A 16,316-nucleotide genomic window follows, 5' to 3' on the forward strand; every position below is an offset into this window, starting at 1 on the left:
AGGCTCCCCTTCTCTCAGGGGGAAGGTATTTAAGGCATTTTACATTAAATTACTAGGTGTAATAACTGTAGAATGAGTTCATCATCTTGCTATTTTTTTTTATTTGCCGCGTCAACTTCCCCTTTCTCTTTTTAACTTTCTGCCTTTACATTAATAATATTCCTATTCCACGTTATCTCCTTTGTTGGTTTTTAGCTGTAACTATTTCTTAGCCATGGCTCCAGTGCTCTTGGGACACATCCTTAACTTACAAGGCTACATTTAAGTGATACTGTTGCAGGACAGAACCTAAAATTTCATACTTCAATATCTCCCCTCCCAACTTTTGTGCGATTTCCATGCATTTTACTTTCACACGTGTCGTAATGATATGGTCTCCTGTGATACCGTCTTTTTTGTTTGAAGCCAGTTATCTTTTGGGGGACCAAGGAGAAAGCAAGAAAGGCGAGAGCACAGGCTTTGTATGTTCTGGAGTCCTGGGTTTAATCCTTGACTCCACCACGTTCCCTGGGTGCCACCAGCAGTGACCTCTGAGCTTGGGACCCGGAACAGCCTTAAGCCAAACTAGGGGTGGCCCCAAATCCAAATTAAGTCATTTATTTTTGAAGCCTATAATATTTAAGTTTATTGCATACAAAAAAAATAAGCATAATAAAGAGTTCCAGTCTTTACCCACAGACGTATTTAAACCCTTCCCTTGTGACTTCAATATAATTAGTACAAACCAGGTAAACTTAATTTCTTCGTGGACCGATTTCGCAGTCAAGTCATAGCACATTACAACTATGCTTAAAAACAGGAGCCGGGGAGCTAGTACAGCAAGGAGGGTGCTTGCCTTACATGCCGCCGACCGGGTTCGATCCCTGAGCTCAGAGGAGGAGTAAATGCTGAGCATCACCAGCTGTCACCCACACACACCTACCCTCCCCCAGGCAAAACAAAACTAAATTAAAAAAAAAAAGAGGGTTCAGAGAGATACTACAGAGGGATAAGGTAACTTCCCTGCGTTCAGCTGATCCTGGTTCAATTTCTGGCACCATATATGGTCCCTGAGCACTAGTAGGAGTGATCACTGAGCACTGCTGCGTGTGATTTAAACTCTCCTCCCCGCCCCCGCCCCCCATTTTTGGGGGGGGGGGGGTGTTTAAACAGAGAGCCGGAGCTCACGCAAAGCAGGTTCCATCCCCACAATGCAGTGTTTCCTAAGCACCACTAGGAGTGACTCCCCAAGCACAAGAACTAAAGTAGCCTTAGACGCTACTGGGTGTGCTCTCCCCCCACCCCCACAAAAAAGAGGAAAAACTGGGGCCTGAGAGATAGCACAGCGGGTAGGGCGTTTGCCTTGCACGCGGCCGACCCGAGTTCGATTCCCAGCATCCCACATGGTCCCCTGAGCACCGCCAGGAGTAATTCCTGAGTGCAGAGCCAGGAGGAACCTCTGTGCATCGCCGGGTGTGACCCAAAAAGCAAAAAAAAAAAAAAAAAAAAAGAGGAAAAACCGTCAAATGAGTCAGATTTATCACTCAACCAGCTCGTGAGGAAGTAACTAAGACCAGGGTGAGTCCGCGGTAGGAAGGGTCCCTTACTGCCCTGACAGATGTGTTCCCATCTTAGCTCTAGAGGATACATTTAAGTCCAGCGAGAAATGCAGATCTGGACTCACTGACTCACAGTGTGACAGTATTCTATTCACAGCGGGAAGGCCACTTCCCTTCTTGCCGCTGACCTGTGTCCAATCCCTGGCATCCCTCGCGGCTCCCCAAGCCTTACCAAAAGTGATCCGTGAGTGCAAAACCAGGAGTAAGCCGGAGCACTGCCAGCTGTGGCCCCAAAACATCCCTCCCCCCAAAAGCACGGAAAAATAAAGTATTTTCTTTAAAGCATTTTAAATGTAAAAGTGTTGGCTTGAGTAGCTTTGCCCATTCAACTTGAAACAGTCAGGGGGATAAGTGGGAGGCACTGATGCCACCCATCATCCTGCTGCCTTTGATCTCTGACTCTGTTTGATCTCTCTGACTCTGTCACCTATTGCAAACTGTCTCTACCCTGCAAAGTCAGTGCAGAAAAATGATAAATACATAAGCTCGAGAGGCCTACAGAATGGGCTTAAGTTCAAACATTTATCTGATAGTTGGGTAACCTTAGAAGAATTATTTCACATTCGTGTAACTTAATTTCCTCATTTGCAAGAGGAAAACAGTAATGGCCCTTAATTACAGGGTTGTGAGACTAAATGAAATGAAACAGGTAAAACTCCTCGGTAAGACTCTGAGCCATAGTCAGGGCTCAGAACGCAAGCCGTTGCTATTTCACTGCCGCAGTAAGTGATTTTTGAAAAGTGAGCCTATTATAATCATCTTTATCGATCTTCAAATACATTTTGATAACACTGCTTTTTTTGGAGAAAATTTTGATAAAGACTATTAAATCTTTTATCAATTACACTTCAAAAGCATTCAAATAAAAACAGACATGGTATATATTTGCATAAATCACCAAAGTAGTATTTCCAGTTTTCTTCCATTTGTTGCACACATCAAATTGGAATAATTCCCATTCTACAGATAAAACTTCCACATTTCTTACTGCTGATGAATTCTTCAGCCACTTCATCAGAGGGAGAAAACCCTCAAGTTCATCACTTTCTCAAGTATTTCTGCAGGGCAGAGAATTCCGGGCTCCGGGGTTCTCAGAGAGAGCCGGTGCTCTGGGTTGGCATTGCTTCTGCCAAGACACACATTCCCCTGCCAGCACAGTCTTTACCCCACATCCATTTCCTCTAATATTTCCTCTTGTGCCAGGTCTTCAACAGTTTGAACTAAATTAGTATTATTTTCTTCTTGTTTTTGTTTGGAGTTTGCTGAATTCTGAATCTGGGTTTATAGTTGTTGTTTTTTTTTTACAGCAAACATTATTTAGTCAATTTTTTTTCCATCTTGACTTCTTTCTTCCAACCCTTAGGAATTCAGATTAAATATATATTAAGTCTTCAGCTTATATGTTGTCTGTTCATTTTTAAAGATATTTTATCTTCTCTCCTACATTTGAATGATTTATATTAACGTATCTTCAAGTAAACTAAATTTTTTTATAATCTGCTCTTAAGCTCGGCAAGCTACCGAGAGTATTTGATATGCCAGACACAGTAACAACAAAGTCTCCAATGGAGACGTTACTGGGCCCGCTCGAGCAAATCGACGATCAACGGGAGGGCCTTTACTTTTTACTTTTAAGCTCACCTAATATATTTTTCATCCCAGACATTAGTTTTCCTCTTTAAAAATTTAATGACTTTCTGGTAAAGGTAAGGTAACTTTCTGGTAACTTTTAAAATATGTAGCGGTTATTAAAAAAAAAAAAACTTTGTACTTCACTTTTTACTTAATTCTAACCTCTGTGTCAAGTCTAAGAAATTCCATTTATCTTCTCATTATTTATTGGTCATAGTTTTGTGCTTCTTTGCATGTCTGAATACTTTTTTTACATGTTGTGAATTTTATCATGTTGGATGTTCTTTAGTTTTGCTCAGGGCTAATGTAAAACTACTTGAAAACCTGGATTTTTTTATGTTTAACTTTTAATCTATCTTTTTCCTGGGCCACACTTGGTGGTGGATCAAGGGTTATTTCTGGTTCTGCTCAGAAGTGATTGCTAGCTCTTCTGGGGATTACAGGGCTTGGCTGCATGAAGTAGTAGCTATCAAGTAATGCCATTGGACTAAAGTTTCATTTCAGGTTGTGTCGTACAAGGACCTAACCTCCTGGTACTCTCTCTCCAGTTCACCTAATTGGTTTGGTTTGGTTTGGTTTGGTTTGGGTCGGTTCTTAGGGCTTACTCCTGGTTCTGCACTTAGGTTAGTAAGGGCACTGCTGGAAGTGTCCAGGGGACATAGGGGATGCTGGGGATCAAACTCAGGTTGGCCGTGTGCAAGGTAAATGCCCTACCCACTAGACTATCCTTCTAGCCGCATGCAGCCACACTAACATTTAAGATGCATTTAGGTTGGTCTAGAGCAATGTTCATTCTAGTGCTATTTTTCCTTCTGTAATGAGATTCTTCTGGGAACTGATCTAGTACCCTGTGGATCTTGGAAGCTCTCTGGTCTCTGGTCTCTGGTCTCTGGTCTCTGGGGGAACAAGGACTCTGCATTTACAAGCAAATGCTTCTTTTCATTCCTCTGTCTGATCTGTCTCAGCTCAGACAGCTTCCTCACAGGCAGGTGCTACTGAATACTCAGCTGAGTCACCTGAGGGGACTCACACTCAGGTTCCTCTGCAACTATCCCCTCCTGGATTGTTTGTGCTGCTACCTCCGCTGCCTCAGTTTCCTCACCCCTTTTCAGCAAGGCTCCCCAATTCGAGGAGTGGATCCCTGGCAGGCGCCTGGTTTCCCACACCTCATGCCAAAGGCCAGAACTTGTCTCAAGTTTAGAGAATAAATGCAGGTTATTCAGGAACGCAGGAATAGTGTCTGGCTTCCGTCTTTATCGGGGGTGTGAGTGAGAGGCCACGGCGAGCAGGGCACGAGGCTCACTCCTGACTGTGCTCAGGACTCACTCCTGGGGTGCTGGAAATCGAACCCAGGCCAGACACGGGCAAGGCCAGTGCCCTACCTGCTGTACTAGGGCTCCAGCCCGCTTCCGTCTCTCATTGCCCGATGGTCAGCATCTTCCATATGTTTCACACATTCCATCCTTGTTTTCGCCATAGTCTACGGGAGAATCAATCTCTTCCCAAGTGCTCGATTTTGGCCAGAAGAGGAAGTTTTCCTAGCTCAGATTTAAATTTCTATATGGAACCACTATAAAAGGCATCTCAGTTTAGTCGCCCCTGATGGATTGGGGTCAAATTTTACACAGTTATGAGGTTATTCCTCTAGATTGTTTCTGTGTGGGTCTTTTCACTAACTGCCTTAAAGGAAGTCATTCTTCTGTTCAAAAGGCATTTGAGAGGAACAGTATTAAGGCTAAGGAATTTTAATGCTATGGGAAAGAATGGTAGCTTGTGCCGCTAAGTAAGTCACGGCGTGATTTTATTTCTATACAGTTCCCTCAAGCAGGATTCTTCTTTTATAACTCTTGCAATGAAAACATTTTTTAGGGGGATCATGGAGAAATTGATTATGGAGGAAGGAAAATAGAAAGCAAACCATGAGCAGCAAAGGGGCTGAAATGAAATGATGGTAAGAAAAATTCGGGCAACAAAATCCCTAATGCCAGGCACTACCCGCTGTGTATTTTAGGAAATAGTCCTTTGACCTTCCCTGTCTTCCTACACAAAATATTTATTAATAAGCTAAGGTGAAATATTAATCAAATCAGACATCTGAAAGTATTATCCCTTAATAAATGTCAAAACAAAACGTGGCAAATTCTCTCCAGCGTAAGGTTGGCAACATAATCCAGGGCACACGCTGAACACTGGAGGCCCACGGGCCCTGTTCAGTCCATGGACGAGTGTTTGGTCCACAGAACACAGACACACGCATTACTCTACAGAACAGTGGAGCTGTGGGCTGGGGAGGGAGAGAACCCCCCCCCCCCCCCAGGACCAGGACGCGTGCTTTACATGCGGGAAGTTCAGATCAGGTATTGAGCACTGCATGGTGTCTCAAGCATCACTGAAAGTGACCACCCCCACAAAAATAGTGTGAATTGGTGGGAAATACAAGTGGGAGAATTTCACCAACTGGAGGCACTTCAGATAAAAATCACGTGGAAAAGGAGATGAGGCAACACTCAACGTGGGCGGTGGACACACACACAAAAAAAATTCAGTCACTGTGAGATAGAGTTACAAGGTTGTTCGTGATTGGGTTTCAGTCAGACAACGTTCCATCACCCATCCCTCCACCAGTGGACATTTTCTACCACCAATGTTCCCAGTTTCCCACCCACCTCTCGCCCCAGCTGCCTCCCTTTGTCTGTCTCTGTGGCAGACTCTCTCTCTCTCTTGACCTCTCCCTTCCTCTACCAGAAATTTTAGATAATCAAGTCCTGAGTGGATAAATACTAAGCATATTTATTAAATAGGCATCTGGCATTGTACTTGTCATCGCTGGGAAGACATGATAGTCTGAATTCAGAGAGAAGGGGCCAAGGAGGAAACTCAAGGGGCTGGAGCAAAAGCTTTGCACGTAGGAGCCCCGAGTATGACCCCCAACACCACATGGTTCGTTAGAAGCAACTCCTGAGCATGTAGCCAGGAGCAGCCTCAACTACCAGAGTGTGACACAAAAATAAAAATTTTAGGTGAGCAAAAAAGTCATTCATGAAATAAATTGAAGTGCAAAGATGGTATTCATGTCAAGACTTTCATGATTGATACTGACCAATACAACTGCAACTTTCAAGAGAATAGATAAAAGATTATAGCCAAACGATTTGTAGAAAATAGTCCCAATTGTTTTTTCACATCTGAATCCCAGTGATAACTATAATAATAAATAAGCATAAAGGCAGAGCAGTAAGATCACACTCATCACACTAAAAAAGCCAATAACTATACAAAAAGTTAAACAGGATATTTTTATTGAAATATCCCTCTCTAGTTTAGTCTAGACAGCTGGTTTTAAATATAATCCCTGGAGGTCGGCAATCCTGAGCTCAGTGAACTACTGTGCGTGTTTTGCATGCAGGAGGTGAAGATTTGAACCTCAGCACTGCATGATCCCCTGAGAACTGCTAAATGTGTCCCCAAAACCAAACTAGTGCGAAGTGAACATAATTCCCATTCCTAAATTACATGAACCAAACAGTAATGTACCTACCATTTTCGATTGAATAAAAAAAAAATGTCAGCTATGTCCATCTTTTCATGTTACTCTTTATCTGCAGCTACCATGTGTAAAAATATCTTACATATAACATAATCTTATATACCAAGCAAGGACCTAACCAAAACAGGGTAAACCAGAAAGGTTACAATCTGGGCGGTAAAAAGATAAGTCACTTTTGTCTGAGTATTATTATTCATGCTCTTGATATCTCCCCTAATATATTCACAGTTGAAGACAAAAGTGAATAATAAAGGGTGCTTGTAAATGAAATCAGTGAGGTGTGCCCAGTGATTTTTTTTTATGCGGAATGACTCAAGAGGAAAGCTGGAAACCCCCTATGAGGCAGGTACTTTTACTTCTCTTTTACAAACCAGACACTGAGAGACCAAATGACTTAGCAAAAAGGACTTTCACATCCACAGTTGGTTAGAATGTGAATAAAAAAACCACTACCTAAATTAAGCTTTCAAAAAAGTGAAATCCTTAAGAGTAGATACAAATAGACATTACTTTTGTTACGCTAAAGGTAAAAGCTAAATTTCATGCTAACGGCTAAATTTAGCATCTAAATTCAGTATTTTGATGGCAGAAAATCAAAGTTAAAAATTATATGATGGAGACAAATGATTACCAGAAATTAAGTTGCAACAATGTAAAGTATAAAAGCACCAAACAATCTTAATTGTAAGCCGGTATCCACAGAGAGTAAGTCCAGTTTCTCAAATGTCCTCTAGGTAAAGACACTTTATTAGCATCGGTTACGTGTTAATTATCAAGTGGTAAGTCAATAAAACCATGACCCCATCCTCCTAACATACAGCAAATGGTCCCTAATGTATGCTTATTACAACCTAATTCCACTGAACTGGAGATCAGATGTAGAAGCCTGGAGACAAAAATAATTAGATCATATATACATACATATGTTACCCTAAATTTGTCTTAAAACAACAAAGCACCGCAGGGGTAAAAAAAAAAACAACAGCATAAAATTCCCATCTTCCCTTGCAAGTAAAGTTGGTTCATCAATATAAACAGAAGTCACTGAGTCAAGTTTTCAAGAGAAATCTTTAAAAAGATGAGAATCTACTAGCAAAAGCACATCCTGTATTTTCATATTCTATCTACCCAGAAGGATGACTATCGATGAGAATCATCACAGGCATTTTGGGACCAGAAGGCTATTTTGGGGTTAAAGTGAGGCATGAGAACATAGTTGGGAACCCATGATGTCAAGTTCATTACCATGCCTTGGAACGACCAACTGATTCTCGAGTTCTGTGCTCAGACTTTATGTTAGAGAGAAAAATGGAAGGGTCTCTATGCTAGCAACCAAATTCAGTTCTGTTGTAGTTTGGGGGCCACCCCCAGTGGTTTTCAGGGCTTACTCCTAGCTCTGTGTTCAGGGATCACTCCTAGCAGCTTGGGGGTTGGGGGGGCGGGGACAATGTGGGATGCCACAGATGGAACCTGGGTTAGCAACACGCAAGGCAAGCTCTCTACCCACTGCACCCGCTGCTCTGGGCCCCCTAACTCAGCTTCTTACTGGATGAATCTGAACAAATAATTCATACAACCAGTGGGCTCGGATAGAAAGCAGTTATTTCCCAAACGCTATTGAAAGAGTCTAAGAGAGGTCATCTGAATTTGCAAAAACTCCCATACTAAAGAAAAACTGTAAGCACATATCATTTTAAAGATTCCTAGAGTTTATTAGCACATTAAATATTCTATAAGAAATAAAAAAATAAATGCTACTGGAAAAACTACAAAGAGCATACAAATATCAGTTGGGAATGTGACCACCATCCTTCCAAGGCTATCTTTTAAACTATGCTCAAAGGATTGGGCTGTCTCCCTGGCGTGCACAGGGCCAGCCCCAGACTCCACCCCAGGAACGCCAGACCCCTCAGCACCACCCCAGCCCCAAGAAATCTCGATCACTATAAACAACACGAACTCCCAGGCACACAGCAACATTTAACAGTCACAAGTAGTAAATATTACCTCTGTTTTATAAGGCGATGGGCTGGCACATTTTAATAGAGTAAAATTTAAATGCCTGAGAGAGTTGCCTTTCAAATTCAGCACTCTGGGCAGGAGGCATATTCTCCTCCACATAAGGTAGCCAAAAGCATCGGTGGGACTCTCTTTCCAAATATGTTTAAAGCCACATTTTAAAACGAATTCCTTATACTTTAGAGTCATTTTTGATACTAATTCAAATGATGCTTTTTAACCAACTGCCGTTCTAGAATAGAAAATATTACTTAACTGAATAAAATGCGTTCTCAGAGAAGAGATGAGCAACTGAACAAAAAAACAACATACCATGAGCTCAAAGAATAGCTTACAAATGGGACATTTTCTAACAATGAACAGCTTAGAGAGAATGACATCCGTTCTCACAAGTTACACCACATAACCAAAATCAGACACACGCCACAGGTAACACGGCCCAAGGAATGAGTGCACTACAAGCTTCAAAACAAGTTCCTACTGCTGTAAGTTCATATTCCCTTTGCCTGGTGTTAAACACTAACAAATCAAACAGGTGAATATAAAAATGTGACTTTTTTTTGAAGAGAGAACTTACTTTTATACTACAAAAAAAAAGTGTGACTTTTTAAATAATGGGGATGCATTAAGCACTGCCTACGTGCTCCTGGGTATCCACTCATTTGATCCTTACAACTATCCCACAAGATAGGCCTGGCCTTACCGTTTGCAGACGAGAAAAGTAAATGAATAGCAACTTCAGGTCACTTGCATAAAGTCACAGAAAAGTAAGAGAAATCTGGCTCCACAGTCATGCTTTGGGGTGGAGGGAGCACGGGAGTTAAGGTGCTTGCCTGGCTCGTAGCTCCCCTTACTTCCCTGACACCGCAGATGGTCCCCCAAGAACCCAAAGAGTGACCCCCCTGAATATCGAACCAGGAGAAAGCCCTGAACACCCACTGGGCATGCCCTCCCCACAATCAAAAAAAAAAAAAAGGCCATGCTTTAAATGTAGTGCTGTGCTTTTTTATGCAGGAGACCCAGCACTTCAATTCTAGCATCTTATGGACCCCCAAACACAGGCAGGTGTAATTCCAAAGCACCACACTGGGAGTAACTCTTGAGCACTTTGGGGCGTGGGCCCAAAACCAAGTAAATGAATAACGGTAATGCAATACTGTCTCAACCACTGGGCACGATCAACACCGCGCACAGCTGCATATGAAAACAAATCCTATCTCTTGAGGTAGGTGTCCATGTCTTTGTAAAACTGTACAAGGTAGTTTGCAGTGCTATTTAATTTTATCTTCACAATTGTTCGGTGTCAACGTACTCTATCAATAGATTGATTTACGTGGCATCCACTCAGATAGTTAGGTGGTTACTGACAATGCCACCGTCCTGGAAATGTCTCTATTTTTTGGTTTTTGTTTATTTGTTTTTGTTTGGGGGGCATATCTGGTTGTGCTCAGGACCTGGCTTTGCTCTCAGAGATGGCTCCTGGCATGCTCAGTGGACCATATGGAGTAGCAGGGATCAAACCCAGGTAGGCCACGTGCAAGGCAAGTGCCCTGTCTGCTGTACTCTGCTACTCTGGCCCAAGAAACTTGTCATCTCTGTGTATCATGGCAGAGACCAGGCAAGTGCCAGGCAGAGACCAGGAATTCAATGTATATTTACCGAATAAAAAATGTGAAAGGAGAACTGGGTGTCAACATGTGGGTAAATCTGTCCAGTTCATCATTAACTATATTGATTCAATACCGTGAGTCTTTAATCCCATTAGGAGGAAGAACAGAATGATCCATCTTTCATTTAAGTGATAGCATTGCGGTAGGGCGTTTGCCTTGCACGCGGCCAGCCCAGCTGACCCTGGTTCGATTCCTTCACCCCTCTTGGAGAACCCGGCAAGCTACCGAGAGTATCTCGCCCGCACGGAAAAGCCTGGCAAGCTCCCCGTGATATATTCGATATGCCAAACACAGTAACAAGTCTCACAATGGAGACGTTACTGGGCCTGCTCGAACAAATCGATGAACAACGGGAGGACAGTGCTACAGTGCTAATCTCAAATATAGTCCTAAGGTCCTTTTTAAGGAAAAAGAACTCTTTTTTGTTGTTGCCGTTTTATTATGGCCTTGGGGATTGAACTCAAGGCCTCATGCAGGCAAGTGCACACCCTGCTGCTAAGCGCTGTCCCGACCCAGCCCTACCTCCATGCAAAATACATTTTATTTACAGTACCACGGCTAGAGCGATAGCACAGCAGGTAAGGCGTTTTCCTTGCACATGGCCTACATGGCCGACCCAGGTTCGATTCCTCCGCCCATCTCGGAGAGCCCGGCAAGCTACCAAGAGCATCTTGTGCGCACGGCAAAGCCTGGCAAGCTCCCCGTGACGTATTCCATATGCCAAACACAGTAACAACAAGTCTCACAATTTGTTGTGAGACGTTACTGGTGCCTGCTTGAGCAAATCGATGAACAACGGGAGGACAGTGTTACAGTGCTACCAACAGTGCTACCAGGGATCAAACTCAGGCCTCATGCATGCAAGGCACTGGCTTTGCCATTGAGTCACACCCCAGTTGGGGGCCGGGGGGCAAAACCTTGATGTACTTACATAAACACTGAAAAAGACCAAGAAGTGAGTGGGGAGAAAGTCGAAGGGCTGGAGTGCACGTGGGAGCCTGAACTCAGTGGCACGTTGCTAGCCCAGAGCGAACGGCAACTTCCAGGCAAAGCTGGGTGCGCCCCTCCCCTACCCCCAAGTCAAAGAAACATTCACATGAATTTTTTTTTTTTTTTGCTTTATGGGTCACACCTAGCGATGCTCAGGGGTGACTCCTGGTTCATGCACTCAGGAGTTACTCCTGGCGGTGCTCAGGGGACCCTATGGGATGCTGGGAATCAAACCCGGGTCGGCCATGTGCAAGGCAAACGCCCTACCCGCTGTGCTATTGCTCCAGCCCCCAGATGAAATATTTTATTAATGATATTTTTAATTCCTTCTAGTATATTGTTAAAAAATGTCCAGAGTTCATGAAGTACAGTTAAAAGGATACATGTTAGCTTTGTTCAACTTTCACTTAACTCTGAGAAAATTGATGTTCCATATGAATCACCACCTGAAGTTTATTCCTGAAACTAAGTACAGAATCCAGTACTAAAAAAAAATATAATTAAAAGGCTGAAGAGATGGTACAGCAAGTAGGGTGCTTGCCCTGCATATGGCTGACCTGGGTTCGATCCCCAGCACCTCATATGGTCCCTCTAACCCCTCTAAGGGACCCCTAAGCACAGAGCCAGGCATAAAAACTGAGCACTGCCAGGTGTAACCCAAAAACAAGACAAAAAAAGGGAAAAAATTTAAAAACTTAAAAGACTTAAATATTTATCCAATATTTAGTTCAAGTATTTCCATGAAACTACATCTCAGCGCAAGTCAGAAACATAAGAGACTGAGAAGGGAATGGTTCTTCGGTTCAAAAACCGTCTAATAAGGGAAGTCCTACGCCAAAATATCAATTATTTCTACTCAGTTACAAAGTTAAATTACATTCTTTGCTTTCCAGAAGGCATAATTGACTATCCCGTGACCAAAACCAACTAACCAACTCAATAGTTTAATAAATGCTTCTTTTCGTTGTTGTTGTTGTAGTTACTTGAACGCTAGGGACTGAAGCCAGGGCCTTAAACTTGGCACGAATGTACTCTCCAAAGAGCTACAACCGATCCCCTAAATGTTTCTTTTTTTTTTTAATTGCACTTTTCTAGAAAGAGTGCTTAAGCAATACTCAAGAGAAACTTCACTTCCTTCGTCTAAAAAACTCTGAGTAATGATTTCTGGCTATATCATCTTTCTACTTCAATTTTAGTTCAAAAAGGCTATTTCAGTAAGATCCCACAGATTACATGAGAGTGAGTGGAGACAGATTAAAACATAAGGTGACACTGGATACAAAATATTTTATTGGGGGGACTGCAGCAACAGTACAGCAAGTAAAGTCTTCAACATGGCCAACCTGGGTTTGATCCCCAGCACCCCATCTGGTTCCCAGGGACCCCCAGGGTAGAGACCCCTCTGAAAGCAGAGCCAGGAGGAAGCTCTGAGCACTTCTGGGTGTGGCTCCCCCCCAAAAAGAAAAAAATTATTGAGAGTTCTTTCAACAAAACAATTTTCAATGTCTTGGGTGTAAATTTGTCTGATCTAAATAAATTAAAAAGTGTACATAAAAATAGATATGCTGGGGGCTGGAGCGATAGCACAGCAAGTAGGGCGTTGCACGCGGCCAACCCGGGTTCCATTCCCAGCATCCCATATGGTCCCCTGAGCACCGCCAGGAGTGATTCCTGAGTGCATGAGCCAGGAGGAACCCCTGTGCATCGCCATGTGTGACCCAAAAAGCAAAAAAAAAAAAAAATAATAGATATGCTGGCTGGAGAGATAGTACAGTGGGGAAGACATTTGCCTTGAAGGTGCCCCATCGGATTTGATCCCTAGCATCCCATATGGTCTCCCAAGCATAGGAGTAACCCCTGAGCATCACCCAGGTGTGACCTAAAGACTAACTAAAAGGGAAAAAAATACCATCCATCTATAAGAGAAAAATAAAACAACTACTTTATTTTTTTATTAAAAAAATTTTTAATAGTGAGACATCATGAGGTACAGTTGCAGACTTACACATTTTTGTGCTTGGGTTTCAGTTATACAATGAAAACAACTACTTTAAATTGAATTTTATATTTCCATTTCTTTTCTGAACAAACTAAATCAATTAAAAATTAAAAAATAAAAATAAGGGGCTGGAGCAATAGCACAGCGGGTAGGGCGTTTGCCTTGAACGTGGTCGACCCGGGTTTGATTCCCAGCATCCCATATGGTCCCCTGAGCACCGCCAGGGGTGATTCCTGAGTGCAGAGCCAGGAGTAACCCCTGTGCATCGCTGGGTGTGATCCAAAAAGCAAAATAAAATAAAATAAATTTTAAAAAAAACTTTTGTTGACGGGGTCTATTTTAGGTATGCCAAGGAGAGGGTGCATATAGGCAAGACAAAACTATAGGGGATAATTTCTCCTAACCTGTGCGTCTGTAGCCAAGTATCCAATATCGTTAAAATTTAAGACATAATGTTAACATGGAAGTTTTTTTTTTAAAGGGGACACTTCCTTATGAGAAAAACAGTCCCTTGGGCATCTGTTTTACTCATACTGAAACTAATACGATGGCTTTCGCTTGAAATACTCAGTCATACCTCTGACCACTAAAAGGCGCCCCAACAGGATAGGTGCGTCCAGTGTCAGAGCCCTCCTCCTGCAGGCAGACGTCGGCCCCTGCCAGTTCCTGCGCTCCCAGACCCGCCCCCAGCCACCCCGGCCCAAACACAGACCCAGGAGCTCAGATGCTGGCGCTCCCCGGGTGCAGGCGGGTGTCCGCCCACACACCGACTCAGACCCGGGAGCGCCAGCCAGTGTGCGCTCCCAAGGAAAAAAAAAAAAACATCAGGTGAGAGGGCCTTGAATGAAAGTCAACACAAGCTGAAATCATTTTGTTGTTGTTATTGTTTCTGGAGTTTGGGGCATTGCATTTCCAGGCCTGAAACTATTGTAGCTGAGGTCCATGAAACCACTGGCTAGATTCAGAGTGTCTGCCAGAGATCATAAAGAGGAAGACACTCAAATCCTCCTCCCGATGAGCTCTGAAAAGGAATGTCAACGAGGAAAGAAATAATATAAGCATCAAATGGTCAGGAGCTATGCAGGGCGAGGGTTCAAAGCAAGGGCGCTACACTTGCCAGGCATGTACTTGCCATGAGCCATGTCCCTAGCCCAAGAAGAGTGAAAACTATCTGAGGTATAAATCTGAAGGAAATGATGACATACAAAGAAAAATGAAGGCATTTTATGTATGTATATATACGCATTATATGCACACATACATATGTATATATGAATAAAATACTTCCAAATCTTTAGGTCACATCCGTACCTGGGGCCGTAACCATACATACAAGGGGTAAGGACACTTTGCCTTGTCAGAGGATGACCCGTTTTCCATTCCCAGCACAGTGAATCAATATTCTACTCCTCCCCAGCACCCCATATGGTCTCCCAAGCACCACCAGGAAGAACTCCTGAGTGCAGAGCCAGAAGTAACCCCTGAGCATTGCCGAGTGTGGCCACAAAAAAAATAAATAAATAAATAAATGATAGCATTTTCCATATATGAGCTGTCTTATACAGTAGCTGCCAGCCACAACTGATGCTGGAAAACAAAATATAGATAGTGGGAATGAGGAACTGAATACTAACTCTGTACATAATTTTAACTAATTTAATCTCAAGCGGCTAAGGACTTCTTCAGTAGACAGTGCAGTTATAAAGAAATGGGGGGAAATAAAAAAATCTTAAAATCCTAAAATCCTCATATTCTGATTCAAAAAGCAAAAACTCCAGTAGATAATGGATATACATAGATGCTTCTAAGTCACACCGTCAGAGCAAAACCAAGATCTCTTGTGACTTATACAGAGGGAAGAACAAAATACCACATAAAAATGTTGCCATGTTTCCAAGAAACTACAATTTGTAGAGAGGAATAGAATACTGATTCCCTATTAGCTCCAAATTGGAATTTCTTAAGGTGCTTCCCAAAAATATGGATCTATGGCTCCCCAAAACTGTGGTTTAACTTCTCTGAATACATTCCTGGATATAGGTATTTTTTTTTAAATATGCTTTATCTGAACATAAGGACTTTTACAAGTTACTCCGGTGACTTAATACGAGGGAAAAACTAAACTACAAAGGAAATGAGCTGGTTTTTTAAGTGAAAAATGCAGTATTCAACCAAAGACATTTATTGCTGGCAGAAAAAAAAAAGTATTTGCATAACTAAAAGTCAAGTCAAAATCCTTGGAGGGTTAATATGAATTATTAGTTCTAAATATCCATAAATAATTCAATAATTATTTTGTCTGTGTTAATAGTGATGCAAAAAGATTAGAGAGAAAGGAACTAAATCTTGAGTGTCAACCTGCAATGGGAGGTTCTGTATATAAATCTTCCACATATCCAACAGAGAGAGAAATACCAAAAGAGAGAGAGAAATAAAAGGCTTCTGGTGGATCAGGCCACAACTAGCTGTACTCTGGACCACTCCATGTTGGCAAGGAGGATATTGGGAGGACAACCACAAGGTACCAGCAATTGAACTCTGGTTGCCATGTTAAGACCATCACTTTAACCCCTATACTCCCTTCTCTGGCTCTAGAAAGTAAATTAATTTTGGTGGTTGGGGGGGTGGAGGGATGCCACAGAGAGAAGTGCTCAGGGCTGACTCCTGGCTCTGCACTCAGGGACCCCTCCTGGCGGGGTTCCGGGGAGCAGATGAGGTGCTGGGGATGGAACCAGAGTTGGCCGTGTGCCAGGTCAGCTAGTCATCTCCTGTACTATTGCCCCGGCTCTGGAAAGGAAATTTAAAGACATTCTGTAGGACCTACAGATTTGTCACCTAAAACCCAAAATCTTCGTACAGAC

The 16,316-nt window shown here is 42.7% G+C and overlaps 1 protein-coding gene across 1 annotated transcript in view; it reads right to left on the minus strand.

Moving 5' to 3' along the window:
* Positions 1-16,316, minus strand: part of PTPN13 (protein tyrosine phosphatase non-receptor type 13) — a 212,000-nt gene that overhangs the window by 191,751 nt on the left and 3,933 nt on the right. The gene's annotated exons all lie outside the window — the stretch shown is intronic.

The sequence above is a fragment of the Sorex fumeus genome, unplaced genomic scaffold (assembly GCF_029834395.1).
Source record: "Sorex fumeus unplaced genomic scaffold, SorFum_2.1 ptg000013l, whole genome shotgun sequence".
NCBI classification, from domain to species: Eukaryota; Metazoa; Chordata; class Mammalia; order Eulipotyphla; family Soricidae; genus Sorex; species Sorex fumeus.